General features: G+C 47.7%; 1 long non-coding RNA gene across 1 annotated transcript; it reads right to left on the minus strand.

Annotated features, from left to right (window-relative positions):
- Positions 1-2,123: 2,123 nt before the first annotated feature.
- On the minus strand, positions 2,124-3,124 carry LOC141409398 (uncharacterized). Its single transcript, XR_012429926.1, has 2 exons — positions 2,964-3,124; positions 2,124-2,348 (listed from the first exon to the last, which is right to left on the minus strand). It is a non-coding gene; the product is annotated as an uncharacterized lncRNA (long non-coding RNA).
- Positions 3,125-17,366: the final 14,242 nt, after the last annotated feature.

The raw sequence follows: 17,366 nt of genomic DNA on the forward strand, positions 1-17,366 counted from the left end.
GAGACGGACTTGAGTAATAATGAAACTCTGGTCTCCCACACAGCCGGCTCTGCGTGAATTACCCATATTCTCCACTGCAATTCACCTGTCCTTTCTTCCCCTAACCAGTCGAAAACCCTATGCTCTTTGGGATTGTAAATTTCCTTCCTCTTTTTCCAGGTCTTCCTCCGAGCTCCTGTGTTCACCTTCCCGGCTGTGATGATGGCAGGTATCTCCGCAGGGCCATCCTCTTCCTTGGGAGTTTGAACGTGGCACGCAGCTTTTAAGCCTTCCCAAGACTAATTACACCACCTGAGAACCCTGCCCTGGGCTGTGGACGTGGTTGCCGTCGTGCACCGGTTGCACGTGATTTTCAGGTGCGTTGCTGTTTGATTGACCCGTCTCGTCCTGGGAGGAGCCTTTGACCATGTCTCCTGGGTTTGAGTTGCAGCCTGGGATGACCCTGCTAGACCTCAAGTGATCCCCACAAAGGAAATCCTTGCTGAGTGTATCTGATGGGACAGCCGTGTTTGTTGTTGGAAAGGCCAGCATGGCTGTGTCTGGGGTCAAAGCAACATCTATTTTTTTTGTTTTTTTCTTTCTGAGATGGAGTCTCACCCCGTTGCCCAGGCTGGAGTGCAATGGCGCAGTCTTGGCAAACTGCAACCTCCACCTCCTGGGTTCAAACCATTCTCCTGCCTTAGCGTCCCAAGTAGCTGGGACTACAGGTGCACACCACCGAGCCTGGCTAATTTTTGGATTTTTTCATAGAGACGGGGTTTCACCGTGTTGGCCAGGCTGGTCTTGAACTCCTGACCTCAGGTGATCCACCTGCCTTGTCCTCCCAAAGTGCTGAGATTCCAGGTGCCCACCACCACATCTGGCTGATTTTTGTATTTTTGGTAGAGACGGGGTTTCACCACGTTGACCAGGCTGGTCTCGAACGGCTGACCTCAGGTGATCCACCCGCCTCGGCCTCCCAAAGTGCTGGGATCACAGGCGTGAGCCACCGCGCCCGGCTTCTATGTGTATATATTTGGAGACAGGGTCTGGCTCTGTCTGTGGCCCAGGCTGGAGTGCGGTGGCGCGATCATGGCTCACGGCAGCCTCGACCTCCCGGGCTCAAGGGTTCCTTCTGTTAAGGTCACCCGTGCCGGACCGTTCCCTTCTCCTCCCACAGGCCTCACAGTCTCTGGCGCTCACGCCCCTCTTCACTGACCCCTCCAGTAACTGTTTGTCCAGACAGTTACAGGATGCGTTTAACATGTGTGTTCACCCCGCATAACAACGCTGGAAAAATCATCTCCAGGATGCGGTCAAGATACCTGCCCCTCCCTACTCAGCTCTCCCGACCCCAACCCAGTTCTCCTGCACCCCTGACCCACCTTCCCCACCCCCTGACCTGGTTCTGATCCTATAAAACCCTGCTATCGTCTGTAACTGGGGCTGCCTGCTCTAACTCTGGTAAAAATCCAGCCAAGCAGCTCACTAAAGCTTGCTTGCCTGACTTTGGGTCTCCTCATCCTTTTTTTTTTTTTTTTGACTGACTTTCCACCTCCCAAACCCCTGGGACTGTAGGTCTGTGCACCAGGACACCCGGCTCATTTTTGTTAGTGTTTGTAGGGCCGTAGGTTTGCAACGTGGCCCACGCTGGTCTTGAACTTCTGAGCTCAAGCCGTCCTCCCACCACAACCTCCCAAGTCGCTAGGATGAGAGGTGTGATGGTCATTCCCAGCTAGCTATTTTAGCTTTTATTTATTGACTTATTTTTGGAGACTGAGTCTCACTCTGTCGCCCAGGCTGGAGTGCAGTGGTGCGATCTCGGCTCACTGCCACCTCCACCACCTGGGTCCAAGTGATTCTCCTGCCTCAGCCTCCCGAGTAGCTGGGACTACAGGCACCTGCCACCACGCCCGGCTAATTTTTATATTTTTAGTAGAGACGGGGTTTCACCGTGTTAGCCAGGCTGGTCTCAATCTCCTGACCTCGTGATCCCCCCGCCTCGGCCTCCCAAAGTGCTGGGATGACAGATGTGAGCCACCGCGCCAGGTGTATATTTGGAATTTATACCTGCGCTCCTACAACACTGGTCTTAAAACCCTGGTTGTTGACCGAATGAGAGAAATACACGAACCACAGCAGAGTTTGTCTAAACGCACCGTGTTTTGAAAGGGTTTTAAGGACAGGGGCTGGGAGCCAGAGGGTGCAATCCTGTGATTTGAGGTTTGGAACGTTCTTTCCGTCCCCCAGGCTGGAGTGCAGTGGTGCGATCTCGGCTCACTGCCACCTCCGCTTCCCGGGTTCAAGTCGAAGGGGTGGCCTCCCTCTCCACACCTGTGGGCGGTTCTCGTCAGGTGGACCCCGAGAGGCTGAGAAAAGAAATAAGAGACAGAGACAAAGTGTAGAGAAAGAAAAGCGGGCCCAGGGGACGGGCGCTCGGCATAAGGAGGACCGTGCTGGCCTGGGACTGGTCTCTGAGTTCCTTCAGTATTCATTGATCATTATCTCTTTACCATCTCAGAGAGGGGGATGTGGCAGGACAATAGGGTATTAGTGGGGAGAGGGTCAGCAGGAAAACATGCGAACAAAGATACAAGGTGACGCAAAGGTGCCATGCCTTGAGGTGCAGGTCTACAAACATATATACAAACATCTATACAAACATCCCGTATGCAAACATCTGGAATACAAACATCTCTGCATGAAAGAGCAGTTTTGCCGCTAGCACGTCTCACCTCCAGCCCTAAGGTGGTTTTCTCCAATCTCAGTAAATAAAACATACAATGGGTTTTACACCATTGCCCAGAGACAAGCAGGAGACCGAGGCCTTCCTCTTATCTCAACTGCAAAGAGGCCGTCCTCTTTTACTAATCCTCCTCAGCACAGACCCTTTACAGGGTGTCGGACTGGGGGAAGGTCCGGTCTTTCCCTTCCCACGAGGCCATATCTCAGACTATCCCATGGGGAGAAACCTTGGACAATACCTGGCTTTCCCGGGCAGAGGTCCCTGCGGCCGGCCTTCCGCAGTGTTTGTGTCCCTGGGTACTCGAGATCAGAGAACGGTGATGACTTTTACCAAGCAGACTGCCTTCAAGCCCTTCTTTAACAAAGCACATCCTGCATAGCCCTAAATCCATTAAACCCTGAGTCAACACAGCACACATTCCTGCAAGCGCAGGGAGCACACATTCCTGCAAGCACAGGGTTGGGGCTATAGGGTTACAGATTAACAGCATCTCAAGGCAGAAGAATTTCTGTGAGGACAGAACAAAATGGGGTCTCTTATGTCTGCTTCTTTCTACATAGACACAGTAACAGTCTGATCGCTCCTTCTTTTCCCCACACCAGTGATTCTCCCACCCATACCTCCCAAGTAGCTGGGACTACAGATGTGAGCCACCACCTCTGCCTAATTTTTGTATTTTTGGTAAACACAGGGGTTTCACCATGTTAGCCAGGCTGGTCTCGAACTCCCGACCTCAGGTGATCCACCTGCCTCGGCCTCCCAAAGTGCTGGGATGACAAGCATGAGCCACCGCGCCCAGCCTCACACGGTGGTTACTAATCCCTCTCCCATTGCACCAACAAATTAAGTTATGTCATCCCAGCCCTTTGGGAGGCCGAGGCAGACAGATCACACAGTCAGGAGTTCAAGACCAGCCTGGCCAACATGGTAAAACCCCGTCTCTACTAAAAATACAAATTAAAAAAAAATCACCTCAGGTGATCCACCTGTCTTCAACTTTACCTCCAACCTCCAGAGAAAGGAGAGGGGGATGGAGATGGAGTTTAATGGCCAGTGGCAGATGAAGTGATGTATTCCGGCCATCTAATAGAGCCTCTTTAATCCCTGCCAGAGGGCTGGGGGTTGCTGGTTGGTGAATGCACGCGTACCTGCTTCACCTTGTCCGTCATCCTTTGTAATAAACCGGTTAATACACCGAGCTGTGTCCTTTACCACGGTGAAGAGAAAATAAAACTTGGGGTCCCCCAAGTCACTAAGCTAAAGGGAAAAGTCAGGCTGGGAAATGCTTCGGGCAAACCTGCCTCCCATTCTATTCAAAGTCACCCCTCTGCTGACGGAGGTAGGCGTATGTCTGCTTGTCTCCTTTCCAAAGGTTCGTCAGAAACTCAGAAGAATGTCAGCAGGGCCGGGCGCAGCTAATTTCTCTGTGTGTGTGTGTGTGTGTGTGTGTATATGCATATACTTGTATATATTTTGTATATATGTATGTGTTTTGTATATATATGTGTATGTATATTGTATATATGTATTTTGTATATATGCGTATATGTATACATGTATATGTGCACACATATACACATATATACACATATACACATATATGTATAAATATGTATTATACATGTATACACATATATACATATACACACATAGACGTATATATACATATACACATATGTACGTACATACATATATACACGTATACATATACACACATATACGTATGTACATATGTACATATATATGTATATACACATATATACACACTTATATGTATATGAACATATACACATATAAACACATACACACATATACACACATATACACATACACATATACACATACATATATACATATACACACATATACACATACATATATACATACACATATACACACATATACACATACACATATACACATACATATATACATACACATATATACACATATACACATACTCATATACACATACATATATACATACACATATACACACATATACACATACATATATACATATACACACATATACACATACACATATACACATACATATATACATATATACACATATATACATACATATATACATACATATACATATATACACATATATACATACATATATACATATATACACATATATACATACATATATACACATATACATATCTACACACATATACACATATATACATATATACACACACACACACATATATATATATTTTAAGTAGAGACAGGGTTTCACCATGTTGACCAGGCTGGTCTCGAACTCCTGACCTCAGGTGATCCACCTGCCTCGGCCTCCCAGAGTGCTGGGATGACAGACGCGAGCCGCTGAGCCCGGACCCCACTCAGATGACAGGCGTGAGCCACCTCAAGAGACGGTTCTTTCCCGTCCACGCTGTGTTCTTGCCAGTGAGGTTACACATCACCCACGTTCAGGCGTGTTGATCAAATAAAACCCGTCCTCAGAGGAAAGAAGACTCATTACTCAAGAAAGAAAGATGGCTGGATACTGTGGCTCACGCCTGTCATCCCAGCACTTTGGGAGACTGAGGCGGGCGGATCACCTGAGGTCAGGAGTTCCAGACCAGCCTGGCCAACACGGTGAATCCCCGTCTCTACTAAAAATACAAAAAAATTAGCTGGTCGCAGTGGCAGGTGCCTGTAATCCCAGCTACCCAGGAGGCTGAGGCAGGGGAATTGCTTGAACCAGGGAGGTGGAGGTTGCAGTGAGTCGAGATCATGCCACTGCACTCCAGCCTGGGCCACAGAGTGAGACTCTGTCTCAAAAAAAAAAAAAAAAAAAAGTAGGCCGGGCGCGGTGGCTCAAGCCTGTAATCCCAGCACTTTGGGAGGCCGAGGCAGGTGGACCACGAGGTCAGGAGATCGAGACCATCCTGGCTAACACGGTGAAACCCCGTCTCCACTAAAAATACAAAAAATTAGCCAGGCGTGGTGGCAGGCGCCTGTAGTCCCAGCTACTCAGGAGACTGAGGCAGGAGAATGGCGTGAACCCGGGAGGCAGAGGGTGGAGTGAGCCAAGATCGTGCCACTGCACTGAGGCCTAGGAGACAGAGCGAGACTCCATCTAAAAATAAATAAATACATAAATAAATAAATAAATAAGAAGGACACTGTTTCTTCCAGAGATTTGAGTGATGAGTGACGTGTAAAAGGGTCCACTGTATTGAAAACACCAGATAAAGACACTGTCCAGGATGGAGATGAGATCAAGGAAACAGATTTCACTGGAGACTCGGATAGGACAGGGGAGCTATTGACGAACTCAGACGGGGTTTCCTCAGCATTAGCTGCTCCATGCAATGCTGACAATAACAACGTTTTGCCCTCACAGCGGTTAATTAGTTGGTGCAATGGGAGAGGGTTCAGTCAGCAGACTCTTGCCATAAAATATGCAAGGAGGAGATGATGTTGGATCAAACTGTTAAAATCAAGCCATCATCCATCAGTGTGGACAGCGGTGAGTCAATGCCTTGAAAGTCTGAGGGGACTCAGCCGTGTCTATGTAGAGGAACGTGAAGAATGGTTGTGTCTTACGGGTAAGCAGCTTTGCTGACAAGAGTTTTCCCTGCAAAGCTTATATAAAAGAAGAAACAAGGAAAGAAGGAAGGAAGGAAGGAAGGAAGGAAGGAAGGAAGGAAGGAAGGAAGGAAGGAAGGAAGGAAGGAAGGAAGGAAGGAAGGAAGGAAGGAAAGAAAGAAAGAAAGGAAGGAAGAAAGAAAGAAAGAAAGAAAGAAAGAAAGAAAGAAAGAAAGAAAGAAAGAAAGAAAGAAAGAAAGAAAGAAAGAAAGGAAGGAAGGAAGGAAGGAAGGAAGGAAGGAAGGAAGGAAGGAAGGAAGGAAGGAAGGAAGAAAGAAAGAGAAAGAAATAGAGAGAAAGAAAGAGAGAGAAAGAAAGAGTTAACTCAGGTTCAATGGTTTCATTCTATCAGAGCCTTCTCTTTCTGGCAGACGCTGACTTTGGTGCAGGTCTTTACAGCTTTGAGCCTTAATCCTGAGACGCACCAGACGAGGCTGTTGGGACGAAGTGAATCATGCAGCCGCGTGAAAGCATGTTGAAGCCGTCACTTCCAGGACTTATGAATGGAGCCTTATTTGGAAATACGGTTTTTGCAGATGTCATTAAGTGAAGGATCTTGAAATGACATCACCCTGGATTAGGCTGGGCCCTAAATCTAATGACAAGTGTCCTTCTAAGAGACAGAAGAGGAGACACAGACACAGAGGAGGAGGCCACGTGGAGACGGAGGCAGAGACTGGAGTGATGCGGCCACAAGCCCAGGGACGCCTGGAGCCCCCAGGAGCTGGGAGAGGCAGGAAGGAGCCTCCCCTAGAGCTTCTAAAGGAAACAAATCAAATTGCAGTGGGTTGAATGGGGATCCCCCAAAGACATGATCAGGTCCTAAACCTTAGAATCTGTGAACAGGACCTCATTTGGAAACAGGGTCTTTGCAGATGTGATTAAGGGAAGGATCTCAAAAGGAAATCGTCTTGCATTGGGGTGGGACTCTAAATCCAATGAGGGGTGACCCCATAAGAGACAGAAGGGGAGACACAGACACAGAGGAGGAGGCCACGTGGAGACGGAGGCAGAGACTGGAGTGATGCGGCCACAAGCCCAGGGACGCCTGGAGCCCCCGGGAGCTGGGAGAGGCAGGAAGGAGCCTCCCCTAGGGCCTCCAGAAGGAACTGAACACAATTGCACTACATCGAATGGTGATCCCTAAGAAATACGTTTATGTCCTGACCCCTAGAACCTGTGAGTGAAACCTTTCTTGAAAATAGAGTATTTGCAGATGTAGTAAGTTAAGGATCTGGAGATGAGATCATCCTGGAGCAGAGTGGATCCTAAATGCAATGGCAGGTGTCCTTGTAAGAGACAAAAGAGGAGACACAGACACAGAGGAGGAGGCCACATGGAGATGGAGGCAGAGATTGGAGTGATGCGGCCACAAGCCCAGGGACACCTGGAGCCCCCAGGAGCTGGGAGAGGCAGGAAGGATCCTCCCCTCGAGCCTCCAGGGGGAAGTAGATAAAACTGTAGCCCAGAATCTGGTAAGAAGATTTGCAAATAGGTTCTCTGCAGATGTAATTACTGAAGGATCTGGAGATGAGATCATCCTGGAGTAGGATGGCTCTTAAATGCAATGACAGGTGTCCTTCTAAGAGACAGAAGAACCAGGCGCGGTGGCTCACGCCTGTAACCCCAGCACTTTAGGAGGCCAAGACAGGTGGATCGCGAGGTGGAGAGATCAAGACCATCCTGGTCAATATGGTGAAACCCCATCTCTACTAAAAATACACACACACAAAAGGAATTAGCCGGGTGTGCTGGCGGGCGCCTGTAGTCCCAGCTACTTGGGAGGCTGAGACAGGAGAATTGCATGAACGCGGGAGACGGAGGTTGCAGTCAGCTGATATCGTCCCACCGCACTCCAGCCTGGCGACAGAGCGGGACTCCCTTAAAAAAAAATTACAGAGGAGGAGACACAGACACAGAGGAGGAGGCCACGTGGACATAGAGACAGAGACTGGAGTGATGGGGCCACAAGCCCACGGACACCCGGATCCCCCAGGAGCTGGGAGAGGCTGGAAGGAGCCCCTCCTAGAACCTCCAAAAGAACCACCGCCCTGCAGACACCTTGATCTCAGCTTCTGCTTCCAGAATTGGGAGACCCTAAATTTCTGTTGTTTTAAGCAATCCAGTTACTGGTGACTTTTTGCAGCAGCCCAAGAAACTCAAACCGTTCATCCATCGAAGATCATCAAAGAGAAGAGTGTCCTGGCCGGGCACGGTGGCTCACGTCTGTCATCCCAGCACTTTGGGAGGCTGAGGTGGGTGGATCACCTGAGGTCAGGAGTTCGAGACCAGCCTGGTCAACATGGTGACTCCCCGTCTCTACTAAAAATACAAACATTAGCCGGCCGTGGTGGTGGGCAACTGTAATCCCAGCTACTCAGGAGGCTGAGACAGGAGAATCACTTGAACCCAGGAGGCCGAGGGTGCAGTGAGCCAAGATTGCGCCACTGCACTCCAGTCTTGGAGACAGAGTGAGACTCGAAAGCAAGCAAGCAAGCAAGCAAGCAAGCAAGCAAGCAAGAAAGAAAGAAAGAAAGAAAGAAAGAAAGAAAGAAAGAAAGAAGAAAGAAAGTAAGGAAGAAGGAAGGAAGGATGGAAGGAAGGAAGGATGGAAGGAAAGAAGGAAAGAAAGAAAGAAAGAAAGAAAGAAAGAAAGAAAGAAAGAAAGAAAGAAAGAAAGAAAGAAAGAAAGAAAGAAAGAAAGAAAAAGAAAGAAAGAAAGAAAGAAAGAAAGAAGAAAGTAAGGAAGAAGGAAGGAAGGATGGAAGGAAGGAAGGATGGAAGGAAAGAAGGAAAGAAAGAAAGAAAGAAAGAAAGAAAGAAAGAAAGAAAGAAAGAAAGAAAGAAAGAAAGAAAGAAAGAAAGAAAGAAGAAAGTAAGGAAGAAGGAAGGATGGAAGGAAGGAAGGATGGAAGGAAAGAAGGAAAGAAAGAAAGAAAGAAAGAAAGAAAGAAAGAAAGAAAGAAAGAAAGAAAGAAAGAAAGAAAGAAAGAAAGAAGGAAGAAGAAGAAAGAAAGAAAGAAAGAAAGAAAGAAAGAAAGAAAGAAAGAAAGAAAGAAAGAAAGAAAGAAAGAAAGAAAGAAGAAGGAAAGAAAGAAAGAAGGAAAAGAAAGAAAGAGAGAAAGAAAGAAAGAAAGAGAAAGGAAAAAGAAAAAGAAAGAAAGAGGAGGGAGGGAATGAAGGAAGGAAGGGAGAAAGAGAAAGAAACAAATGGGTGAGGGAGGGAGGAAAGGAGAGAGAGTGAGGTTTGAAAGGGTGCACTTGAGTTCTTGCTGTTGAGAAAGTGTTGTGTTCTCTACCCTCTGCAAATCTACCTGAGGAAGACACACCACCACTTCCAGCAGTGGAGATCAAACACCTTAATGAACACAGCAAGTCCCGTGTCCACCGCTGCCTTAGCAAGACATAGGTGCTCCCCAAGGAGCCTTCTCGTGGAAGGAAAGGTAGACCTGTTACGGGACACGGGTCTCCATCTGGATCCCAACAGAGGGTTCTGGCATCCGGTGCAAGCAAGAATTCCAGGCCAGTCCACGGTGCAAAGCAAAAGTAACACTTTATCACGAAAGTAAAGTGGAGAAAATCCAGCTCTACCCCGTAGCCAACAGGTTTGCTGAAATGGTAGACAAGAGGGATGAGTAAACTGATGAATTCACAGGGACTGAATCCACTAATTAGGCCTCCGTTTCTATATCTAGGTATCAACAACCATGGGATGGATCTGACATGCCCAGTTCCCAGAGCATTTAAGATTCTTAAGAAAGCAAAGTACTGAAAGTACAGCTATGCCAGAGACAGAATAGGGGGTTCCCAAAATTACAAGGAGGAATGTGTCCACCCTGGGTACAATATTCATTTATATACACGAGAAAAAAAGATCATGGGCAAACTGGGCGTCCTGGCTCAAGCCTGTAATCCCACCATTTTGGGAGGCCAAGGGGGAGCTGATCCCCTGAGGTCAGGAGTTCGAGACCAGCCTGGCCAACATGGAGAAACCCCGTCTCTACTAAAAATACAACATTAGCTGGGCGTGGTGACGTGCACCTGTAATCCCAGCTACTCGGGAGCCTGAGGCAGGAGAATCACTTGAACCCGGGAGGCAGAGGTTGCAGTGAGCCGAGACCGTGCCACTGCACTCCAGCCTGGGTAACAACAGCAAAACTCCATCTCAAAAAAAAAAAAAAAAAAAATCATGGGGAGATGTGTTCATCTACAAGGGTTTGTGATAAAGGATTAATTTTCTTAATTACAATATATTTTTATTTTTATGTATTTATTTTTGAGACACAGTCTCACTCTGGCACTCAGGCTGGAGGGCAGTGGCACCGTCTCGGCTCACTGCAACCTCCTTTTTGGTTCTTTCTCTCTCTGTCTCTCTCTCTCTCTCTCTTTCCCTCTCCCACTCTCCCTCCTTTCTACCCTCTCCCTCTCTCTCAGGTTTAACTGATCCTCCCACCTCAGCTTCCTGAGTAGCTGGGATTACAGGCAAGCACCACCACACCCGGTTAATTTTTGCATTTTTTTTTAGTAGAGACTGGGTTTCACCATATTGGCCAGGCTGGTCTTGAACTCCCGACCTCGTAATCTGCCCACCTCGGCCTCCCAACGTGCCAGGATGACACGCGTGAGCCACTGCGCCCCGCCCTGCACCTCCCTTTTAATTCATACAAGGGTGGGCTTGCAATGTACTCCCAGGCCAAAGTTTGAGCTCCCAACTTGCACTTTCAGACATTACTTTGAAGCATTTGAATAACAACGAATTCAAACGAATAACAACCAACACTTGGCAGCTCCAAGACCATTCTTTCCTTTACTTTTATTTCATTATTTATGTGCTATTCTCAGTACATTAACATGAAGCGTTGGCCGCGGCCGGAGATGGAAATTTTATTATTTATATGTAATAAACGTATTCATTAATAATTGACGGAATTACACAGACAGCACACAAATCAAGACAGCAAATTATTAATTTATAACACACTAGAGGGGATTTATAAAATTCCAGTAAATACAGTGTTTAATCAACTATAGACTTTAAAAAAGAAAAAAAAAACTTTTTGTTAGGATGCAGATCGTGTTTATATTCCTTCGTGGCTTATTTCTATATTTGCATATTAGCAGATATAAGCTACATTTAAAGATAGTATATGTATATTTCTTTTTCTTTTGTAGAGATGAGGTCTCAGTATGTTGCCCAGGCTGGTCTCAAATTCCTGGTTTCAAGTGATCCTCCTGCCTTGGCCTCCCAAAGTGCTGGGATGATAGGCAGGAGCCACCACACCAGGCTAGCGTAGCAGGACGAGCCACAGACAAAATCCCTCAGACACCGAGTTGTAGAAGGAAGGCCTTTATTCAGCTGGAAGTGTCGATAAGCTACTGTCTTAAAATCCGAGCTCCTTGAGTGCACAATTTCTGTCCCTTTGAAGGGCTCACGGCACTAGAGATTTCACACGAAAGCGTCGCGATTGATGGAACAAGCAGGGGGCACGTGATGGGGGCTGCACGCACCGGTGGTCAGAGAGGAACAGAACAGGGCAGCGAGTTTCACAACGTTCTTCCGCACCACGTCTGGAATCTACGGATAACATCGGTTGCTAAGTCATGAGTTGATTTTTTTTAACTACTAGGTTTAGGCCAGGCAGGCCCAGGCCTGGTTTCGGCTCCAGTGCCTGGCGCCGGGCTGCCTGCCTTTGGTTTCACTTCCTTGTTTTTTCTTAAAACAGGTACTGAGTATAAAACAATGTAAAACAATATGAGAGGGTCTCTCTCTTCCCTCACTAGTATACCTATTTTGTTAAAATAATATAGTATAATATAATAATATAATACGCAGGAGGTATAGCTCAGTTTGCTGAAATGGTAGACAAAGATAGTGAGTCAATTAATGAATTCCCCGTGGCTAAATCCACTAAGTAGGCACTCAGGTTCCACATCTCGGTATCAGCAACCATTTGATGCGAAATGCCCAGTTTCCAAGTCTAGCCGTCGTTGAGGATGTACAAATTAGACCGAACTTGAAGTTGAGAGCAAACATTCCTCTTAGCTCTCTAGACCACCCATTACATCTTCATTGAAATGAATATTCTCTCTCTCTCTCTTCCATTTAACTCATAAAAATGGTTTGAACTGAGGATAGGAAATCTTTATTTGACACATTTCCAAATGATCTGAGTGCAATTATCCTGGCTGTTGTCTCTCTCTGTCCCTCTGTCTCTCTCTGTCTCTATGTCTCTCGGTCTGTCTCTCTCTCCCTCTCTGTCCGTCTCTCTCTCTCTCTCTCTGTCTCTCTCTCACTCTCTCTCGCAAGGAGCTGCTCTCCTCTCTCCTTTCTTCTGTTCAGACCTGCGTGTGTGTGTGTGTGTGTCCGTCTGTCTGTCTGTCGCTCTGTCTCTCTCTGTCCCTCTGTCTCTCTCTGTCCCTCTGTCTCTATGTCTCTCGGTCTGTCTCTCTCTCTGTCTCTATCCGTCTCTCTCTCTCTCTGTGTCTGTCTCTCTTTCTCTTTCTCGCAAGGAGCTGCTCTCCTCTCTCCTTTCTTCTGTTCAGACCTGGGTGTGTGTGTGTGTCTGTCTCTCTCTCTCTGTCTCTGTCCCTCTGTCTCTCTCTCTATGTCTCTTGGTCTGTCTCTCTCCCCCTCTCTGTCCGTCTCTCTCTCTGTGTGTCTCTCTCTCACTCTCTCTCGCAAGGAGCTGTTCTCCTCTCTCCTTTCTTCTGTTCAGACCTGCGTGTGTATGTGTCTGTCTGTCTGTCTCTCTCTCTCTGTCCCTCTGTCTCTCTCTCTATGTCTCTCGGTCTGTCTCTCTCCCCCTCTCTGTCAGTCTCTCTCTCTCTGTGTCTCTCTCTCACTCTCTCTCGCAAGGAGCTGCTCTCCTCTCTCCTTTCTTCTGTTCAGACCTGCGTGTGTATGTGTCTGTCTGTCTGCATGCAACATTATTTTGCATGCATTTTACAGCAAGGAGCCAGCCTCCTTTTTTTTCTCTCTTTTTCTTTTTTTTTTTTTTGGCATTATGAGACTTGAAATAAAGACATGTATGTGGGAGTTAAGAAGAAATCACTTAGGCAAATAGTAAGGATATGGAAGTCCTTAGCGAGGCTTTTCTCTTTAATGAAAACCAGCCCCAAGTCATTTTCTAACAAAGAGCGGTCTGTAAAGTTGAGCTGCAGACATAGCCAAGCCAGCTAGCAGCTTGCAAGGGGGGGTGCATCCTGGCAGGGACTAGGCACTAGACACGTTCAAGATGGCGGCTCCATCTCCCCGGCAGGAACTAGGGACAAGACACGTTCAAGATGGCGGCTCCATCTCCCCGGCAGGAACTAGGGACAAGACACGTTCAAGATGGCGGCTCCATCTCCCCGGCAGGAACTAGGGACAAGACACGTTCAAGATGGCGGCTCCATCTTCCCGGAACTAGGGATTAGACACGTTCAACATGGCGGCTCCATCTTCCCGGCAGGAGCTAGGGGACTAGACACGTTCAACATGGCGGCTCCATCTTCCCTCCTCTTTGTCAACCACATGTACAGTAAGAAAAGCAGACAAGGCAGCGCCGAGCAACTGGCAATGCCACTGGCATAAGGTTAGGGTGAGGCCACCGGCCTTCCGCCCTCACTCTGTGGACGGCGCACCTGATCCAACCAATCTTTGAGCCCTACCTAAATTCAACACCGTCTTCGCCCGCCTGCCTGTAAAGTCTGCGCAGGTCAGGTGCCTCCCCCCTTGATGGCTCTCTCTCTCTCTCTCTGCCTTGCTCTCTTTTTCCCTCTCCCTGCCCCCTCCTTCCCTCCCTCCGCCTCCCTCCCTCCTTCCCTCCCTCTCCCCCTCCCCCTTTCTCGCTCTGTCTCTGTGTCTCTCGGTCTTTCTCTCTCTGTGTCCCTCTCTCTCTCTCTCTCTCTCTCTCTCTCTCTCTCTCTCGCAAGGAGCTACTCTCCTCTCTCCTTTCTTCTCTTCAGTCGTGTGTGTGTGTGTCTGTCTGTCTGTCTCTCTCTGTCCCTCTGTCTCTCTCTATTTCTATATCTCTCTCTATGTCTCTTGGTCTGTCTCTCTCCCTCTCTATCCATCTCTCTCTCTCTCTCACACAAGGAGCTGCTCTCCTCTCTCCTTTCTTCTCTTCAGACCTGTGTGTCTGTGTGTGTGTGTCTGTCTGTCTGTCTCTGTTCCTGAGTCTCTCTATCTGTCTCTCTCTCTCTCTATCGCTCTCCTCTCTTCTTCTGTTTGGACCTCTCTGCGTGTGTGTGTGTGTGTGTGTATGTGTGTCTGCCTCTCTCTCTGTGTCTGTCTGTCTCTCCCTTTCTCTCTCTCTCTCACGGAACTGCTGTTATCTCTCCTTTCTTCTGTTCAGACCTTTGTGTGTGTGTGTCTGTGTGTGTCTCTCTCTGTCTCTCTCTCTGTGTGTCTCTGCTTCTCTGTTTCTCTCTGTGTCTCTCTCTGTCTGCGTGTGTGTGTATCTGTCTCTGTCCCTCTCTGTCTCTCTTTTTCACTCGCAAGGAGCTGCTCTCCTCTCTTTTCTCCTGTTCGGACTTCTGTGTGTCTGTCTGTCTCTCTCTCTCTGTCTCGGTCTCTGTCTATGTCTCTCTCTGTCTTTCTCACAAGGAGCTGCTCTCCTCTCTCATTTCTTCTGTTCATTAAACTTTTCACTGTTTAACCCATCATATGCAGTGAGTCCGTGTCCTCAATTCTTTCTCAGTGTGAGACAACGAACCCCAGGATATATACCCCAGATGACATAGCTGTTTCCAACCCCAGGGGTCTTAGCTAGAAAAAGTGAGTGCATGTAACCGTCAGCATTTGCTACTGATGACAGAATAAAACAAATTCTGCCAAGATATTTAAAGAGGTTTATTCTGAACCAATATGAGCACCTCTGCTCCAGGGTTCCATGGTCTCAAGAGAGCCTGAGAAAGTGTGTTTGGGAGGTCTGGTTACAGTTCCATTATTGTTATTATTATTATTTTAATTGAGAGTCTCTGTCATCCAGACTGGAGTGCAGTGGCACAATCTCGGCTCACTGCAACATCTGCCTTCAGGGTTCAAGTGATTTTCCTGCCTCAGCCTCCCAAGTAGCTGGGATCACAGGCCCCCACCACCACACCTGGCTAACTTTTTGTATGTAGAAGAGATGGGGTTTCACCATGTTGGCCAGGCTGGTCTCGAACTCCTGACCTCAGGTGATTCGCCCGCCTCGGCCTCCCAAAGTGCTGGGATTACAGGTGTGAGCCACCGCACCCAACCTACAGTCCCATTATATATATTTCAGGGATACAGGAATTGTAGGTAAAAATCATAAATCAATACATGGAAGGTGTACCTTGTTTTGGCCCTAAAGACGAAACATCTCGAAGTGGGTTCCTAGGAGTCATAGGTGGGCTTTAAGGATTCTTTAGTTGGCAATAGGTTGTATGAAACAACAATAATAATGTAAGGCCGGACATTGTGCCACTGTACTCCAGCCTGGGTGACAGAGCGAGACTCTGAAGAGAGAAAGAGAGAGAGAGAGGAAGGAGGAAAGAGAAAGCAAGAAAGTAAGAAAGAAAGAAAGAGAGAGAGAGGGAGAAAGGAGGGAAGAGAGAAAGAAAGAAAGAAAGAAGGAAGGAAGGAGAGAAAGAAAGGAAAGAGAGAGAGAAAGGAGGGAGAGAGGGAAGAGAGAAAAAGAAGGAAAGAAAGAGAAGGAAGGAGAGAAAGAAAGAAGGAGAGAGAAAGAAAGAAAAGAAAGAAAGAGAGGGAGGGAAGGAAGGAGAGAGAAAGAAAGAAAAGGAAAGAAAAGAAAGAAAGAAAAAAAGGGAGGAAAAGAAAGAAAAGAAAAAGAGAGGGAAGAGAAGGAAAGGGGAAAGAAAGGAAGAAAGAGAAAAGAAGGAAGGAAAGAGAGAGGAAGAAAGGAAGAAAGGGAAGGAAAGAAGGAAGGAGAGAGAAAGAGAAAGAAAGAAAAGAAAGAAAGAGACGGAAGAAAAGAAAGAAAGGGAGAGAAAGAAAGAGAAAAGAGAGAGGGAAAGGAAGGGGAGGAAAGAGAAGACAGAGGGGAAAGAAAGGAAGAACAAGAAAAGAGACGGAAGCAAAGAGAGAGGAAGGAAAAAAGGAAGGAAGGAAGGAAGGAAGGAAAGAAGGAAGGAAGGAAGGAAGGAAGAATTTTGTAGACATGGTGATATGGTGTGGCTCTGTCCCCACCCAAATCTCAAATTGTAGCTCCCATAATTCCCACGTGTCTTCGGAGGAACGGGTTGGGGGGTAACTGAATCACGGGGACAGGTCTTTCCCTTGCTCTTCACATGATAGTGAAGACGTCTCACGAGACCAGATGGTTTTACAAAGGGCACTTCCCCCGCACACGCGCTCTCGCCTGCTGCCGTGTAAGGCATGCCTTTGCTCCTTCTTCACCCTCCGAGGAGGTCCTCCTCAGCCATCTGGAACTGCGAGTCCATTAAACCTCTTTCCTTTTTCAGTCTCAGGCCGGGCGCGGTGGCTCACGCCTGTCATCCCAGCACTTTGGGAGGCCGAGGCGGGCGGATCACCTGAGGTCGGGAGTTCAAGACCAGCCTGGCCAACATGGTGAAACCCCGTCTGTACTAAAAATACAAAATGAGCCTGATGTGGTGGCAGATGCCTGTAACCCCAGCTACTCGGGAGGCTGAGGCAGGAGAATTACTTGAACCCGGGAGGCGGAGGTTGCAGTGAGCCGAGACCACGCCATTGCACTCTGGTCTGGGTGATAAGAGCGAAACTCCATCTCCATCAACCAGTCCATCCATCAATCAATCGATCAGTCACCCAGTCTCAGAAATGTATTAGCAGCCCGAGAACAGAGGCATATACAGGGGGTCTTGCTATGTTGCCCAGGCTGGTCTCGAACTCCTAGGGTAAGTGATCCTCCCACCTCAGCCTCTCAAAGTGGTGGGATTACAGGTGTGAACCCCCGTGCCTGGCCTTCGTGAGTCTGATTGTAACCCATCTCTCTTGTATTTCTCAGTCTTTGCCCCCACATCTCATCATACAGGTGCACAGCAAACAGGCACACGGTGTGAACCCAAGCACACCTGCCGA

The sequence above is a fragment of the Macaca fascicularis genome, chromosome X (genome assembly GCF_037993035.2).
Source record: "Macaca fascicularis isolate 582-1 chromosome X, T2T-MFA8v1.1".
NCBI classification, from domain to species: Eukaryota; Metazoa; Chordata; class Mammalia; order Primates; family Cercopithecidae; genus Macaca; species Macaca fascicularis.